The following is a 17,741-nucleotide window of genomic DNA, read 5'->3' as shown; positions in this document are numbered from 1 at the left end:
ATGCGGCAGAATGCAGCTAGGTTCAAATGGCTCTGAGCACTATGGGACTTAACGTCTATGGTCATCAGTCCCCTAGAACGTAGAACTACTTAAACCTAACTAACCTAAGGACATCACACAACACCCAGTCATCACGAGGCAGAGAAAATCCCTGACCCCGCCGGGAATCGAACCCGGGCGCGGGAAATGCAGGTAGGCTCTCGCATGCTCTGCGTTTCACAGACGCAGTAATACAGAGGAGGGAGTACACAGGACGCACTGAAGATGTTTCCATTCTGCTGCAAAAGCTAGTTAGTTTCAAACATTAGCATTCCGTGTCGCATTTTCTCGCTGTATGTACAGTGAGTTCTTGCTCAAAAACTCCAGCGATCGAAGTTGGGTTTAAATCTGTGAACTTTAGTACGAGATGCCTCACTCTGCACACTCGTCCAGCGCCCATAATAGTACCTTGGCATTATTAAGGTTACGAGAAGTTATCTCTCTGATTACAAGAACTGGACAGATTTTGAGGTAATAAGTTAACCACTTGATAATCGGAAACAACAAGGACTGGTTTTCACAAGTAGCGAACAGTTAATATTTCGGTGCTACCCTTGAATATTTTACATCAGATAATCGATCTTACAATTACTTGTAGGTTATCACCGCAGCAGTGATATACTGCTTTAACAGGTGTGGTACTGTCGAGCAGCGCCACATGCGACATGTGCATTTGCGAAGCTGCAAAGGAAAGAAGGAAGTAGATTAGGCCTTAACAGATCGTTGACACTAGGTTATTATAGAGGTAGCACCACCTCGCCAACTGGATAAGAGGGGCGGGGGGTGATTTCGACAGAATTCTCTTGAAACGATCTATACAGGTATTTGCCGTTAAAGACTTAGGAAACCACGGAAAATCTCCAGAATGAATTTTCAATCTGCAACAGTGTGTGGGCTGATTAAAAGCGTTTGCCAGATCGGGACTCCAACCTGGGATCTTTGTGTTTCGAAGGCAAGCACTGTCTAACTGGGCTGCTCGAGCACGACTCACACCCATGCATACAGCTACACTTCGGGTAGAGCACTTGCCCGCGAAACGTGAAGGTCCAAGATTCGAAACCCGGTGCTGCACCAGTTTTAATCTACACGGAAAACCTGTCTGAATAGCAGATCTGAGATATGAACCAAGCTCCTCCTGAAAGGCGGTTCAGGGTCTTAAACACTACGCTATTTCGTTCGGCGAAGCCGCAAGAGTAATGCTTTTACATTATGCTTGTCACTAGACAAAATCACTACTGCCTTTTCTTCCGACATGTTACTGTCGTTAGTCGTTCCCTAGTTTGTGTAAATGACAGCACAGGCCCTGCGCCTTTCTACTGTAAATCACCAAACAAAGTCAGTATCCAGGTTTTCGGAAATTACTGCAACCAGTCGCCTTTCATGTAGATGTATTTTATTTAACCATGACCGGTTTCGAGCTGCCTAGCAACTCATCATCAGATGGTGTATACATTTAGTGCTTTTTTGTACCCATTGTGTGGGTGGTTGAGTATCTGTGGCTAGACAGAAACGAGAACAAATAATCGCTACATGTGGTACAGTAACACGAAATACTTACAGCATAATTTATGTTTAACGTATAAGAGCAAATAATCACTACATGTGGTACAGTTACATGAAATATTTACAGTTTAATTTACGTTTTGAGGTGTTACTTACAAATAAATCTTTTTGCAGGTATATATATCTCTTTTAGGACGTATTTTTGAAACCATTGTGTCTTGTTTTTCACAATTTCACAAGTTAAAACTTTCACTAGATGTATATTACTTTTATGAGGCACTGTTGGAAACATATATCTCGTTTTTCGTAAACATCGCTGAACACACTTAGCCACAGATACGAATACAGGATTTACACATTATAAACAAGCCAAAGATTGCAATATAACTACAGTATCAAAGATTTCAAGTTGACCAGAGGCATTATTAGTCATCACACACACTGACAAGAGATTTGTCTTTATTACATAGAAAATAAATGTAAATTAGCTTAAACTAGTAAAATGTTTACTTATAAATTAGCTGTGCAATTTAACAGGTATATAAAACTAGATTTTATACATTATATTTCAGTTACATTTAAGATTATTGGTATTGAGAGTATTATGACAGCTAATTTCTTGCTCCTTCCATTGGCTGATCTTGGCATATGATGTCTGGGATGAGAGGTTGATGGTTAACTTGAAATAATAAGTAATGCTGGAACTTGTAAGGGTGTGGAAAAGGAGTTGGCGGTGGGGGGGGGGGGGGGGGGAGGTGGTTGTATAGGAAAAAGGGGAGGGGGGGGGCAGAAGTGGTACAAGCTTTTATGTGTGTGTGTGTGTGGGGGGGCATTTTGTTACTGAATGACTGTTTAGTTTTTTAAGTTCAAAGAATCCTTAAAATTCTGAAAGAAGGAGTTATTCGCCAGTTCTGTCTGCTCATTTAAAATGGTATGTGGGGAATTATGTTTGTGGGTAAAAATCTCTAATTGTTCGAGAAGATCCATCTTGAATCCCTTGTCTACAGTGTGTAGGATTTGAAGGTTAGTTTTAATGTCTGTTATGGAATGTTTATTATCGGCTAGATGGGTAGCAAAAGTGGATCTATTTAAGTTGTTTAGGCGAAGTGCATGAGTGTGCTCTTTGTATCGGATCTCAAAATTTCTACCTGTTTGCCCTATGTAGTAGCAGGAGCAGCTGTCACATCTTAATTTATATATACCAGATTTTTGGTAGGGTGTGCTGGCTCTTTTGGTGTTGTGGACTATTTTGTTCTGTATTTTGTTGTTAGTGTGAAAACTTATTTTGACATTATGTGGTTTGAATAGCTTAGCAAGTTTGTATGAGATATTGCCGAGAAACGGCATACAAACGAATTTGGTTTCTTCTGCTACTGAGGTCTGGCTTGCTAGTTTTGCTTTGTTAGATATAATGTTTTTATCTAATTTTTCAATTATGCTTGGGTCATAAGCATTGTTTGATGCTATTGTTTTTAATATATTGATTTCATTAATTTTTGCAGTAGGATCAGCTTGAATCTTGTTGATACGGTTAAGTGCTGATTTGAAAAAAGCTAGTTTATGCTGATTTGGGTGGCATGATGTATTGTTTATTATAACATCTGAAGTGGTGGGTTTCCTATATATCTGAAATTTATGTTTGTTGTTGTGATGTGTTATGTTTAGGTCAAGAAAATAGATACCTTTTTGGGTTTGGTGTTCTACTGTGAACTGTATTTTGGGGTGAACATTATTAAGTTTACCAGCTAAGGCCTCAATTTCAGTGGCTGTCCCATCATATAACAACAGCGTGTCATCAACATATCGTTTATAATAAATGATCTTGTCTGTTTCTTCTGCCCCCCCCCCTCCCCCTTTTTCCTATACAACCACCTCCCCCCCCCCCCCCCCCACCGCCAACTCCTTTTCCACACCCTTACAAGTTCCAGCATCACTTATTATTTCAAGTTAACCATCAACCTCTCATCCCAGACATCATATGCCAAGATCAGCCAATGGAAGGAGCAAGAAATTAGCTGTCATAATACTCTCAATACCAATAATCTTAAATGTAACTGAAATATAATGTATAAAATCTAGTTTTATATACCTGTTAAATTGCACAGCTAATTTATAAGTAAACATTTTACTGGTTTAAGCTAATTTACATTTATTTTCTATGTAATAAAGACAAATCTCTTGTCAGTGTGTGTGATGACTAATAATGCCTCTGGTCAACTTGAAATCTTTGATACTGTAGTTATATTGCAATCTTTGGCTTGTTTATAATGTGTAAATCCTGTATTCGTATCTGTGGCTAAGTGTGTTCAGCGATGTTTACGAAAAACGAGATATATGTTTCCAACAGTGCCTCATAAAAGTAATATACATCTAGTGAAAGTTTTAACTTGTGAAATTGTGAAAAACAAGACACAATGGTTTCAAAAATACGTCCTAAAAGAGATATATATACCTGCAAAAAGATTTATTTGTAAGTAACACCTCAAAACGTAAATTAAACTGTAAATATTTCATGTAACTGTACCACATGTAGTGATTATTTGCTCTTATACGTTAAACATAAATTATGCTGTAAATATTTCGTGTTACTGTACCACATGTAGCGATTATTTGTTCTCGTTTCTGTCTAGCCACAGATACTCAACCACCCACACAATGGGTACAAAAAAGCACTAAATGTATACACCATCTGATGATGAGTTGCTAGGCAGCTCGAAACCGGTCATGGTTAAATAAAATACATCTACATGAAAGGCGACTGGTTGCAGTAATTTCTGAAAACCTGTTCACACCACAGTCGCAGTGCTCCACATCCACAATGGATAAAAGTCTTAAAGTCAGTATCCACTGTATAATGGATTCATCCGTTACTTGGCCCCACCCTTCAGTGTTACACCCGTCTCTCGTAGCGTTGTAACAATGTCTGCTTGCAACCCTCCACAAGAGGTGTAAAGCGACTTTCCTAGTTCTGGTAACAAGTTTTTGGTGCTGCATGCTTTTTAGATACGTATGGTATCACAGAAATGTGAACATTATCTGTGGAGGCTAAATAACTGACACTTGCAACTGTCTAAGAAATAGACGGCTGCAGTTGCAAGACACGATGTACATATTTCCGGCGAATATAAAAATTCAGTTTGATTAAATAGCTTCAGTGTATTGTATCGGATTTGTAAACGTAACACACTGTGAATAAATAGGCGCTGTGTGCGTATAACCCGTACCTTTATTCTTTTCAGTACACGACACCACGTTTAAAGACTATGTCGTTCAGCTCAGACTCAACATTCATATTTTGAATCGCAGTCTTCGCGGAGCTATTGTGCTCACAGTTCACACAGCTGCCAACCTTTTAATGAATCTCGACTGTATTCCGGTTTCAATGTTGATCCCCTTTCACGTTATATTTTATCACAGTGTCGTACAGTAGAGTTTCATTTAATGAACCCATCGTGGTGTAATCAAAGCGCCGCTTAGACATAAACAAAGGAGAAACGTTTGAAGTCTGGGTATATCTGTGGCAATAAAGTTCTTCTGAAACGATTTTCTCTCTGCGCTACGTTTTGAGATAGTGCGTCTGTTTTTCCACATGACAGGGCAATCCCTAATTTGGTCCAGTGACTTACCGTCCGTTTTATCCGATGGCATTCATAATGGCTTGAGTCTTATAAAATATGTAGAAAAACAAACCTCACAGCCAAAGTGTTATGAAGGAACTTTTCCCTCAGCCTAGGTCAGAAAGAAATACTTTTAAAACGAGTATTTGTTTTGTCTCCAAGCACAATCTTAATTTTGTTTACACGCAGTCGTGTTTAAGATTACCGTATTTTGTTATGATAACGGAACCAACTCTTATCACTTCAACAGTAGCGCTGCATTGTGTTACAAGCTACTTATGAATCAGAGCAGATATAGAATCATTGTAATTGATGTCGGTATAAATCTGAACCAAAATTAGTACCAGAGTAAGTATTTGGTTCTTCAACACGAACCCAATCCTAGGTCCTACTTGTTTTAAAATAGTTGAATAACCTTGCCGCCTCTCTCTCTCTCTCTCTCTCTCTCTCTCTCTCTCTCTCTGTGTGTGTGTGTGTGTGTGTGTGTGTGTGTCAGAGAGAGTGAGAAAGACAGACAGAAAACCAGTCAGGTACGCAGCGACAGTTGTGTGTGTGTGTGTGTGTATCTTGCGGAAGCCTGACCTTGTAGTTTGTATCCTGGAGTGAAGAGATCTCACCGGTCCAACACCTCGGCCTTGTCTCCAGAATAATGCCACACACGTCTGGAGAACCGGACAAAAAGGTATTATGGTCGTATTTTATTTCTCAATCAAATATCTTTCCCCCAGCTGCTTCAGATGTATTACCTCCACACTGCTACTTCATCAGTGATTCTAATTTTCACTTTATTCTGCAACTGCGAACGGTAGTTACAAAGTATTCATTATCAAACCGAAAAAATGAAGTTACTTAATTAGTTTCCGTTTGTTTGCTAGTAAATATCTGCAGTCGTGGTACACACTGAAGCCCCCGCGAAAAGTACCGTATCAAGCCGCTAGAGGCGCTGCGCATCTACATTTAGCAGTGGGCTACGCCATTTTGTACCTGCAAAGAAACAAAATTAATCATCTAGTTCATAGCTTTCTGAGGTGCTAATTAAAACTTCTACAGAGAGCAAGGAAAATAACTGTTCGTACAGCTTAACACTCAGTGTAATACCTTTCCGGACAGGGAGTTGAGGCAGACCCGTATCGAATCTGCACGACGGAATAATGAGTAGTGGTCTGGTGCAGAAAATGTAAATTCTCGTGGTCTGGTACACAGAATGTAAGTTTTCCATGCCATTCTCGTCAAACGGCTTGTCAGTAGTCTCCACGTCAGCAAATATGACACGCAAAAAGTTAAATACGGTAACACACACAACAAGGTTCACACTATGAAATACGGAAGTAAAAACTTCAACAGCCAAGATCGCTAATTATAATTTTATTTATGATGACCAGTGTCGGCAAATCTAAGTTTCCATCATCGGATCTTATTGAAATATACACCTCAATACATTTCCATCGAATGTACAGTGTATAGGGTGATTCAGCTCTGCCCCTACCTGTGTCGTTTTATGCAACCCGCAGTTTTGTACCTGGCCTTCATAAACCATGCGCGAGATTTTCTTATTCACGCGCTTGCTACGGCAAACAACTAGTCCTACAGAAAAAAGAAAAAATGCAGGACCTTGGAAATTTAACGCAGTTAAATTTTGTGCTGGGAGGCCACAATTTCCGAGTCATTCAAGAAAAACGTACGAAATTGATCTTCAAACGCATCAGCACCCAAACTCATCCCTCACTAGTCAGGAGTTCTAGTACGTTATTCGTGGCACCCCCTCTTACCACTGCATAAAAATTTCAGACTACGCGAACTACTTCCGATATTCGACCTTTTTGGAGACAAAACACGTCGAATGCATTTAGCAGCATTGTTGACCGAACTGTTACGAACCAGTTTAGTCGGCTAGCTCGTTAATATTATTAAACGTGTCCATGAAAGCAATGAACGGAACACGACTTAGGGAAACGTCACGCTAAAACTAATTACGTTGACAATTCGATCCAAACTCAACCCTTACAAGCACAATAGCTTCGCAGTCAGGAGGCCTGACGAATACAGCGATGTAATCGTTTATTTTGCGCTGTTAAAATTTACAAAATTGTTAAGTAAAATTTACACGAACGCCAGTTTTACAATTTGTAAGTGCTCGACTGAGCCTGTAGCATACTAAAGCCAATCAAAAGAGGTCGAATGCGGAAAATAATTCGTGCAGAGGCAAATATTTGTTCAGTGGTAGGACGAAATCTAATGGAAAACATACTAGAAATCCTGATTGGTATGGGTTGAGAATGGGATTGGGAGTGCGTGTCAAGATCACTTTTGCATTCCTACCGAAAGGTCCTAGTCATGTTTCTGTAGTACTAACAGTTCACCCGTAGCGAGCGGGAGAATATGAAAATCTCACGCGTGGTTTCTGAAGGCCAGCTTTAATGTTGTGGGTTGCATGAAACGACAGCGATAGGGGCAGCTGAACCACCGTGTATAGTATCAAGTCGTATATACTTTACACACGATGGAGTTTCGTTGAGATGTATTTGCATAAGATCCAGTGATGGCAACCTAGATTTGCGGAAACCGGTCATGGTAAATAAAATTAAAATTGGTGATCTTGGCTGTTGAAGTTTTTACTTCCATATTTTGTACTACTCTAGATCGCCCCCATACTTGAGTGGTGTCAAGCATTAGAAAGCTCACACTGCTTTCGGGCAGATGCCGCACACTTCGGATAATTAACGTCAGTGGCGACAGGAAAGACACCCATCCAAAAGTTAAAATAAAATAGTTCTGCGAGTGGAATATGCTGACCATGTACGATGGAATAAACACTAGGAGGAGAGAGAGAAAGAGACTGTGAAAATGATGGATTGTCAAAAAACTGCAACAACATATGGAGCCTGAACTATTGGTTTGCTATAGCCCAGATTGTAAGACGACTCATATTGTCTGTAGAAGGGAATACGCACGACTGAAACGTGGCTATGAAGCAGGTTTCGTTTGTGACATGATCTAGCCAGAATAGTATGTGCTTCTTTAAAAACAGTTCCATAATGGACGTAACTGGACATGAAGCCGGTTTCACCTGTTCACTGCACTGATACTTCCGAAATACTGTCTGTCAAATTCTTTATTTGTGTGTTCATCTAAGTAGCTTCATTATCAATGACTTATCTTTATGCAAGTACTGAAATGCCTGTCTTTGCCAAGATGAACGTTTCGTGTTATTCGGTGAAAACATAACCAGCGGCAGAATTTTGTCGTCCGTTTCTTGCTTATAATGCGGATGTAATGTTTGCATACTCGTTACACAAGAAATTTCTTCCTTCTAATTTCTGCTATATATAATTAGTGAAATAAAAATTAATTTTCATTGTAACACGTTCTTAAGTTGGACTAAAAAGTGTACAGTAATTACTACTAGCCACATACAGGTTCCTAACCCCATAGAGATAATTTGAAAATTTGTCCTTGCTAGTTTTTAATAGCTGTGACCGTACTCGTAAGAGTTATAACTAAAAACGTAGGGCACATCTAGTACATAACTGATGCATGGACAGTTCACCTCTTAGCTATTATCTGTTGCATATGCACCACGGTTTTCGTGAAAAATCTTAAAAGTATTGTCATGGCTACTAAAAATCCACAAGCAAAAACTTTCAGACTGTCCTTTGGGGTTAGAAATCTGTATGGGACTAAAAGAAATGATTTTATACTTCTTTAGTCTGATTTAAAAATGTGCTGTATTAAAAATTAATTTTTGTTTCAATAATTATGTTCTGATTTTCCGCCTTGCATGCGTGCAATTTCGCAATAGACTTTAAACTTTATGGTGAGATAATGTTTTTATTTAACAAATGATTTACGCATCCAATAGATTTATTTTTTAGTTTTTTGGTCTGATTTAAAAAGGGGCTGTATTAAAAATTAATTTTTGTTTAAATAATTATGTTCTGATTTTCTGTCTTGCATGCGTGCAATTTTGCAATAGACTTTAAACTTTTTGATGAGATAATGTTTTTATTTAACAAATGATTTATGCACCGAATAGATTCTTTCTTTGTGTATGCGTATCTCACATATCTCATATATGTCTCACACATGTCCTCCTTTCCCTCTCTCTGTCAATCTCCTCTCCCACCTCCTTCATCTCTGCCAGGCCTGTTCTCCCATACTGCCTAGAATGCCATCCAATACTAGCTGCGCAACATGCTGGCCCTGCAGGGCAGCCAAGATGTCAGGGGTTACCAACCTTTTTCACCCCCCACTCCTACCAAACATACCGATAAGAAAGTGAGTTAATACTGCACTGTGCTCCAGTTCAGTGCTATGTTGAAAATTTCAAGTCGGTAGCTTATTGGGTAATTAGTTTTCAACAGGATGATCTAATTAATAAAGACGGCAGCCTTCAACTTAGTCAGGCTTGGAACCCTGTACTCAGCCTGGAGAGAAAGATGCGGTCCCAGAGATCGAGGACCACCCCCGATGGCAGCAGCAGGGAGACTGCAGACCCCAGTTCAGACCCAGGCGCCGCTTCCTCCACCACCTCCAGTAGCCGCCGCGCCGGCAGCACCAAAGACTCCAGGAGAGGAACGGTGGAGGGGATAACGGCTAGTATATGTAGGACGCTGAGAGGAACAGCACAGTATTCGTCAGGAACCACCTGAAGATGGCAGCGTGTATGTCTGCCGAAATATTGTGGAGAAATTACGACGCTACCCGGCCGGGTACCTGAGAACTGTTCAAAAAGTTTTAAATCAAATGCAGAATTTGTATTGAACAGACAGACAGAGAAGAAGGAGACCTAATAAAATCATGGTAATAAAAGATTTTAAAAAGTTGGGAGACTGTAAACATCTAAAATGAAACACAGCAAGGGTGACAATGGAGTCTACTGCTGCAGCCGCACGGGATTAGCCGAGCGGTCTGGGGCGCTGCAGTCATGGACTGTGCAGCTGGTCCCGGCGGAGGTTCGAGTCCTCCCTCGGGCATGGGTGTGTCTGTTTGTCCTTTGGATAATTTAGGTTAAGTAGTGTGTAAGCTTAGGGACTGATGACCTTAGCAGTTTAGTCCCATAAGATTTCACACACATCTGGACATTTTCTACTGCTGCAGCAATATTTTACACAGATCGTGGGCCACGCCTCCCCATATGAACCCTTTGTGGTGTTCTTGTCAGCTACTACAGACTGATCTCTTTGTTCTTTAGTTTTTTTCCATGTGCATTGCAAAATATCGTCCGCTGACTGCCAGATGGTGTCAGAGTAGTGCGTGAGCCTTTCCACAAGCAGATGTCGGCACGTCGTCACGGTATTTAGGAAGCCATCGCCCCGATTGACGTAAGAGCGGACGTGTCCAGCTGCCCGCGATTAATTCCTGGTAACAAGTGGAGATGAGAGCGGCCGCAGGATCAAGTAGCGCGTGCGTGGCCCGCCTGCGGCCAGCAATTAGCCGGACAGGACATCTGCTGTTTGCCGACGGCCGCTGCCGGCGTTCTACTGTGCTGTCGGCGAGCAGCTAATGACAGGCCGCGCTGGTGTGGCTTCATTTAGGGACGCCCGAGGACCGACGGCGATCAGCGGCCTCTATCGCGGGCCAACGTCCCGTTTATGACGGCCTGATTATCGAAGGCTCAAGCAGCTGTTCGATGTGATGCGCCGTTTTCTTTTAGTATATCTAGTACAGAAACCACACAGCAGTTATAAGCTTCCCAGTCAAGCCATCCCTTGAAAGAACATGCTATTACTTTGGAACGCTGTAGATGTTTCAGAAGCAACAGACGGTAATGTAAGCCCCTGCCGTCAACGTACGTCAAGGCAGTGAAGCGATGCTTACGTGCTACTTGGGTATTTCGAATCAGAGACATGACAGAATGGCAGAAAGAAACTATGAAATGGACATTTGCGGTCTGGCACCTCGCAAAAAGCCATTGCTCACAGCAGCATTTATGTACCTTGTGGTGGTGGTGAGTACCTATGGGACCAAACTGCTGAAGTCATCGGTCCCCATGCTTACACACAACTTAATCTAACTTAAACTAACTTACGCTAAGGACGACACACACACACACACACACACACACACACACACACACACACACACACACACACCATGCCCGAGGGAGGACTCGAACCTCCTACGCGGGGAGCTGCGCGTATAGATTTGTAGTTCGTAGTACTACAATACTACGGGTCAATGCCATAGAGTATTTTTTGGAAAACAGAATTGGGTTTCCACCCGGATCTGGTGACATGTTTGTTTCAGCTCCTTCAGTTGTATATATATGAAGATGGTATCTGTTCTTTCGGACATGTCAGAAAGAACAGATTCCATCGGTGACCATGCAGCTCGTTAGAATGAAATTAATATCCCTGGCTGCATACAGGCGTTGATATAAGTCAACGGGGACAGTTGAAAATGTGTGCCCCGATCGGGACTCGGACCCGGGAACTCCTGCTTACATGTCAGACGCTCTATACATTTTTTTTTTTATCGTTGTGGTTGATCGTTGCGGACGTCCGTTAAAGTTCGTTTGTTCATCCTTCCACTCAGTTTTTTTTTTATTGCAGAGGCCAACCAGCTCTCTGACCGAACACGCATAATTTTAAAACTCAGGTGAGTTTTGAACTCATGACCCTCCACGCATCAGTCTAGTATCATCACCACTACACCATGGTGACTGTTCCCATCTGAGTCACCGTGGACATTGAGGATAGTGCGACTGCAGGAACTTATCTCTGCCACGCCTCCCGAGAGACCCACATTCGCAACTTATTGTCCCGCACTATTTCATAGTGCCCTTGCCCATTATACTCATTACTAGCGGCTGTACTGTAGATTCCCGTAAGAGTTCGGTCACTGTTTGTGTATCTGCACTGAAGAAGATGGTCAAATGAACGGTGAGTCAGATGGATAGAGCGTCTGCCATGTAAGCAGGAGATCTCGGGTTCGAGTCCCGGTCGCGGTACACAGTTTCAACTGTCCCTGGTGACTTATATCAACGCCTATATGCAGCCAAGGGTATTCATTTCATTGTAATTCCTTCAGTTGTTTCTCTATGCCAGGGATGCTTATTACTGTGTCGTCCGTACGGGAGTCTGTTCGATGGTCAGACAGCGATATGTTAGTACAATTCTCCTTCGTAAACAATTTCTTGAGCGTAAAATTTAAAACTTCGGCTTTCGTTTTTTGCTATCTTCAACCGCCACACCAAACTCGTCGGCCGGCGGGGGTGGCCGAGCGGTTCTAGGCGCTACAGTCCGGAACAGCGCGACCGCTACGGTCGCAGGTTCTAATCCTGCCTCGGGCATGGATGTGTGTGACGTCCTTAGGTTAGTTAGGTTTAAGTAGTTCTAGGGGACTGATGACCTTAGCAGTTAAGTCCCATAGGGCTCAGAGCCATTTGAACCAAACTCGTCAACATGTTATACGTAACTGATTGACTAAGATATACAGTAAACAGTTTTTTAATGCAGGTATTAAAATTATTAAATACAAAATTGAATGAAAAGTCCAATACTCCTCTGTAACCGCATTTGTTGAAGTCAATTATAGAATAGCACAACCAGTTTCGCAACTTTTAAGTTGCATCTGCTGGTGTACATAAATGCTATATCATATGGTTTTGGGAGCAGTTACAGAATGGCGCACGGTAACTGTTGGAGGGGCTACGAAAAGTTCTGGAGACATTTGTAAAAAAAGTATTGTATACCAGGAGTAAATTTAATGATTGTCTCTAACTAGAAGTCTGTAAATATATGTGTATACGAGTAAGCTCATTTTAAATTGATCTAAATTTGTAAATACTTTGACATGTCCTATATCCTTGTAAAAAGAGATCTACCGATGAATAAAGCTACTACTACTACACCACTGGCCATTAAAATTGCTACACCAAGAAGAAATGCAGATGATAAACGGGTATTCATTGGACAAATATATTATACTAGAACTGACATGTGATTACATTTTCACACAATTTGGGTGCATAGATCCTGAGAAATCAGTACCTCTGGCCGTAATAACGGCCTTGATACGCTTGGGCATTGAGTCAAACATAGCTTGAATGGCGTGTACAGGTCAAGCTGCCCATGCAGCTTCAACACGATACCACAGTTCATCAAGATTAGTGACTGGCGTATTGACGAGCCAGTTGCTCGGCCACCATTGACCAGACGTTTTCAATTGGTGAGATATCTGGAGAATGTGCTGGCCAGGGCAGCAGTGGAACATTTTCTGTATCCAGAAAGGCCCGTACAGGACCTGCAACATGCGGTCGTGACCTATCCTGCTGAAATGTAGGGTTTTGCGGGGATCGAATGAAGGGTAGAGCCACGGGTCGTAACACATCTGAAATGTAACGTCCACTGTTCAAAGTGCCGTCAATGCGAACAAGAGTTGACCGAGACGTGTACCCAATGGCACGCCATACCATCACGCCGGGTGATACGCCAGTATGGCGATGACGAATACCCGCTTCCAATGTGCGTTCACCGCGTTGTCGCCAAACACGGATGCGACCATCATGATGCTGTAAACAGAACCTGGATTCATCCGAGAAAATGAAGTTTTGTCATTCGTATACCCATGTTCGTCGTTGAGTACACCGTCGCAGGCGCTCCTGTTTGTGATTCAGCGTCAAGGGTAGTCGCAGCCATGGTCTCCGAGCTGATAGCCCATGCTGCCGCAAACGTCGTCGATCCGTTACAGCCATGCGGATAAGATGCCCGTCATCTCGACTGCTAGTGATACGAGGCCGTTGGGATCCAGCACGGCGTTCCGTATTACCTTCCTGATCCCACCGATTGCATATTCTGCTAACAGTCATTGGATCTCGACCAACGCGGGCAGCAGTGTCGCGATACGGTAAACTGCAATCGCGATAGGCTACAAACGTGATGATGGTACGTATTTCTCCTCCTTAGACGAGGCATCACAGTAACGTTTCACCAGGCAACGCTGGTCAACTTCTGTTTGTGTATGAGAAATCTGTTGGAAACTTTCTTCATATCAGCACGTTGTAGGTGTCGCCACCGTCGCCAAACTTGTGTGAATGCTCTGAAAAGCTAATCACATGCATATCACAGCATCTTCTTTCTGTCGGTTAAATTTCGCGTCTCTAACACGTCATCTTCGTGGTGTAGCAATGTTAATGGCCAGTAGTGTACCACTACTACTACTATCTTCTGCGAATGTTTGAGGATGTCTTAATAAATATTTCTTGGACCACGTCCTGATGCCCCTGTAACAGAAATCACCAAGGATGTCATTTGTCGCTTCCATTTTTCGGATTGTGTCCATTAATAAAGCAAAGACGTTAACTTCGCTGTCTTACCACTGTGCTGTCAGCCGTCGATGGCCCCTTATCTGCTGACAGCAGGCATCATAGTACGCCGGTCTGCCACCCGCCGTTGCCAGTCGGCGGCGCTCATGTTGTTTTCATTACGTCACGAGTGAGTGATTGCCCGCCGGCTACCCGTCTGCTTTTTCCGAGCCAACACACACACACACACACACACACACGCGCATACGGGCACAGCCTCCCTCTCCCAAGCCACACACACACGCACACACACACGCTTGCTTAAGCAGAGCGGCGGCCTTGAACTGCCTCGGGCGGGCGCCCGCGCTCCCAAATGAAGCCCTCTGGTCCGGGCTGGGCTCGGCTGAGCTCGACTCGACAAGCCGCCTGATAACGCCGTGGCGCGGCCTGCGCGGCTGCGCTGTCACGCCCCGAGCCGCAGCTGCGCAGCTGGCCGGCTAATTGATAGTCGCTCCCGAGCGCTGATCTACGGCCGGCTGGTCGTCCCACGGATATCCCCGTTTCCCTCCGCGCAGAGAGTCGGATGCCTTGCGATGTTCAGCGGCCGGCTCGCTCCGTGGTGGACAGAATCTCACTGTGCTACAAGTTAATGAAGTGCCGCGCACTTCACTGCAACCTAAAGAGCTTCAGATTAGATTACATCTTAAGTGGTGCGTTGACACTCTCAAGTGCTTCGCTGGTCGTCAGGAGCGTTTACTCACTTGTAAGTAGCAAACCTAAACAAGTACTCATCCATTAGAACACATCTTCACGTAATTCGTCGCTTTTTACCCGACAGCATTATCGTGACTTTTCAAAGAGCCGTATTCCTTCTGGCATTATATGACGTTCAAGCTACCAAATACACCGAATAACCAATCCACTGCCCACCGCGAGTCTGAATGCTACCTGGTGGCGTTACAGGCACTTGGTGCAGTGTTGGAAGTACAATGGCGTGTGGGACGAAAGTAAGTTTCAGATGTTGCGTCACAGCCAAGGAATATACTCGAATAAACTTAATTATGACGTATGCACAGTGAACAGTAACAACATAATATAAAGGACATTGCATAACTAGAACGCACCATTAGACCCAGTAGAAGGACGCTGCAACCTTGGCCGAAACGTTGGTATTTCTCCAGCAGCAGTAGTTTTATACATTATGACGCGGTACCATACCCAGAAAAGTTTTATGTCGACTGACTCTGGCCGCGGAAGCCTAAGCAGTTATACACTACAGGCCATTAAAATTGCTACACCGTGAAGATGACGTGCTACAGACGCGAAATTTAACCGACAGGAAGAAGATGCTGTGATATGCAAATGATTAGCTTTTCAGAGCATTCACACAAGGTTGGTGCCGGTGGCGACACCTACAACGTGCTGACATGAGGAAAGTTTCCAACCGATTTCTCATACACAAACAGCAGGTGACCGGCGTTGCCTGCTGAAACGTTGTTGTAATGCCTCGTGTACTGCTCGCGTTGGTCGAGATCCAATGACTCTTAGTAGAATATGGAATCTGTGGGTTCAGGAGGGTAATACAGAACGCCGTGCTGGATCCCAACGGTCTCGTATCACTAGCAGTCGAGATGACAGGCATCTTATCCGCATGGCTGTAACGGATCGTGCAGCCGCGTCTCGATCCCTGAGTCATCAGATGGGGACGTTTGCAAGACAACAACCATCTGCACGAACAGTTCGACGAAGTTCGCAGCAGCATGGACTATCAGCTCGGAGACCATGGCTGCGGTTACACTTGACGCTGCATCACAGACAGTAGCGCCTGCGATGGTGTAGGCTACTCAATGACGAACCTGGGTGCACGAATGGCAAAACGTCATTTTTTCGGATGAATCCAGGTTCTGTTTACAGCATCATGATGGTCGCATCCGTGTTGGGCGACATCGCGGTGAACGCACATTGGAAGCGTGTATTCGTCATCGCCATACTGGCGTATCACCCTGCCTGATGGTATGGGGTGCCATTGGTTACGCGTCTCTATCACCTCTTGTTCGCATTGACGGCACTTTGAACAGTGGACGTTATATTTCAGATGTGTTACGACCCGTGGCTCTACCCTTCATTCGATCCCCGGAAACCCTACATTTCAGCAGGATAGTGTACGACCGCATGTTGCAGGTCCTGTACGGGCCTTTCTGGATACAGAAAGTGTTCGACTGCTGCCCTGGCCAGCACATTCTCCAGATCTCTCACCAACTGAAAACGTCTGGTCAATGGTGGCCGAGTAACTGGCTCGTCACAATACGCCAGTCACTACTCTTGATGAACTGTGGTAGCGTGTTGAAGCTGCATGGGCAGTTGTACCTGTACACGCTATCTAAGCTCTTCTGTTTGACTCAATACCCAGGCGTATCAAGGCCGTTATTACGGCCAGAGGTGGTTGTTCTGGGTACTGATTTCTCAGGATCTATGCACTCAAATTGCGTGAAAATGTAATCGCATGTCAGTTCTATTATAATATATTTTTCCAATGAATACCCGTTTATCATCTGCATTTCTTCCTGGTGTAGCAATTTTAATGGCCAGTAGTGTATTGGATGCACATGGTACACAATATGATGTCCTTGTGAGAACTCCACTTGTCTTGATGAGCTTGCAGCTGCTCGAAAGCTTTTTAACTGGACAGTAACCACAGTCGCAGTGTTCAGCGTCCAAAATAGATGCTATAGATGACCTGCAAACAGTTGAAAGGCGCGATAGGAGAATCAGATGTCTACCGTGATTGTTCAGAAATATCTGAGGCGCAGGAGACGGCTGGTATGTACACCCATCCTGGTCATCGACAGCACTCAAATAGAGCTACTACTGATAGGGGACGGGTTTCCATTGAGTCACGTGCTCTGCTTCCTAAGTGGATATGTGTATCGAATAAAACTTCGAAGGATAATTAGACTGCAAGAACTGCTGCAAATGTTATGGACTGCGCAATGTTCTCATTGCATTCTTTGGGTTTATTATTTTGTCTAAAGTGCGGTGTTGATTGTAGATCCATCCTCGTTCACGTTCACTCATACATTAGGATGTAGGTAAAATCTTCTGATTGAATAGGTGCGTTATCTTCTCTAAACGTCTGCAAAATACCGTTAACCCACCAGGATGTATCATAAGACACTTGAGGAAGATCTCAGTTCAGAGTCCGAAACATCATCTTTTGGAGAAGTAGGCCGAAACGGAACATAATGCAACCCAATCGTCAAGAAAATTTTCAGTTTCAGTTACGAGGACGTGAGAAGCTTGCAGAGTGATATACACCCTAAGTCAAAAAACAGTAAACG

Source organism: Schistocerca nitens, chromosome 1, assembly GCF_023898315.1.
Source record: "Schistocerca nitens isolate TAMUIC-IGC-003100 chromosome 1, iqSchNite1.1, whole genome shotgun sequence".
Taxonomy (NCBI): Eukaryota; Metazoa; Arthropoda; class Insecta; order Orthoptera; family Acrididae; genus Schistocerca; species Schistocerca nitens.
Note: the sequence above shows the minus strand (reverse complement) of the source record.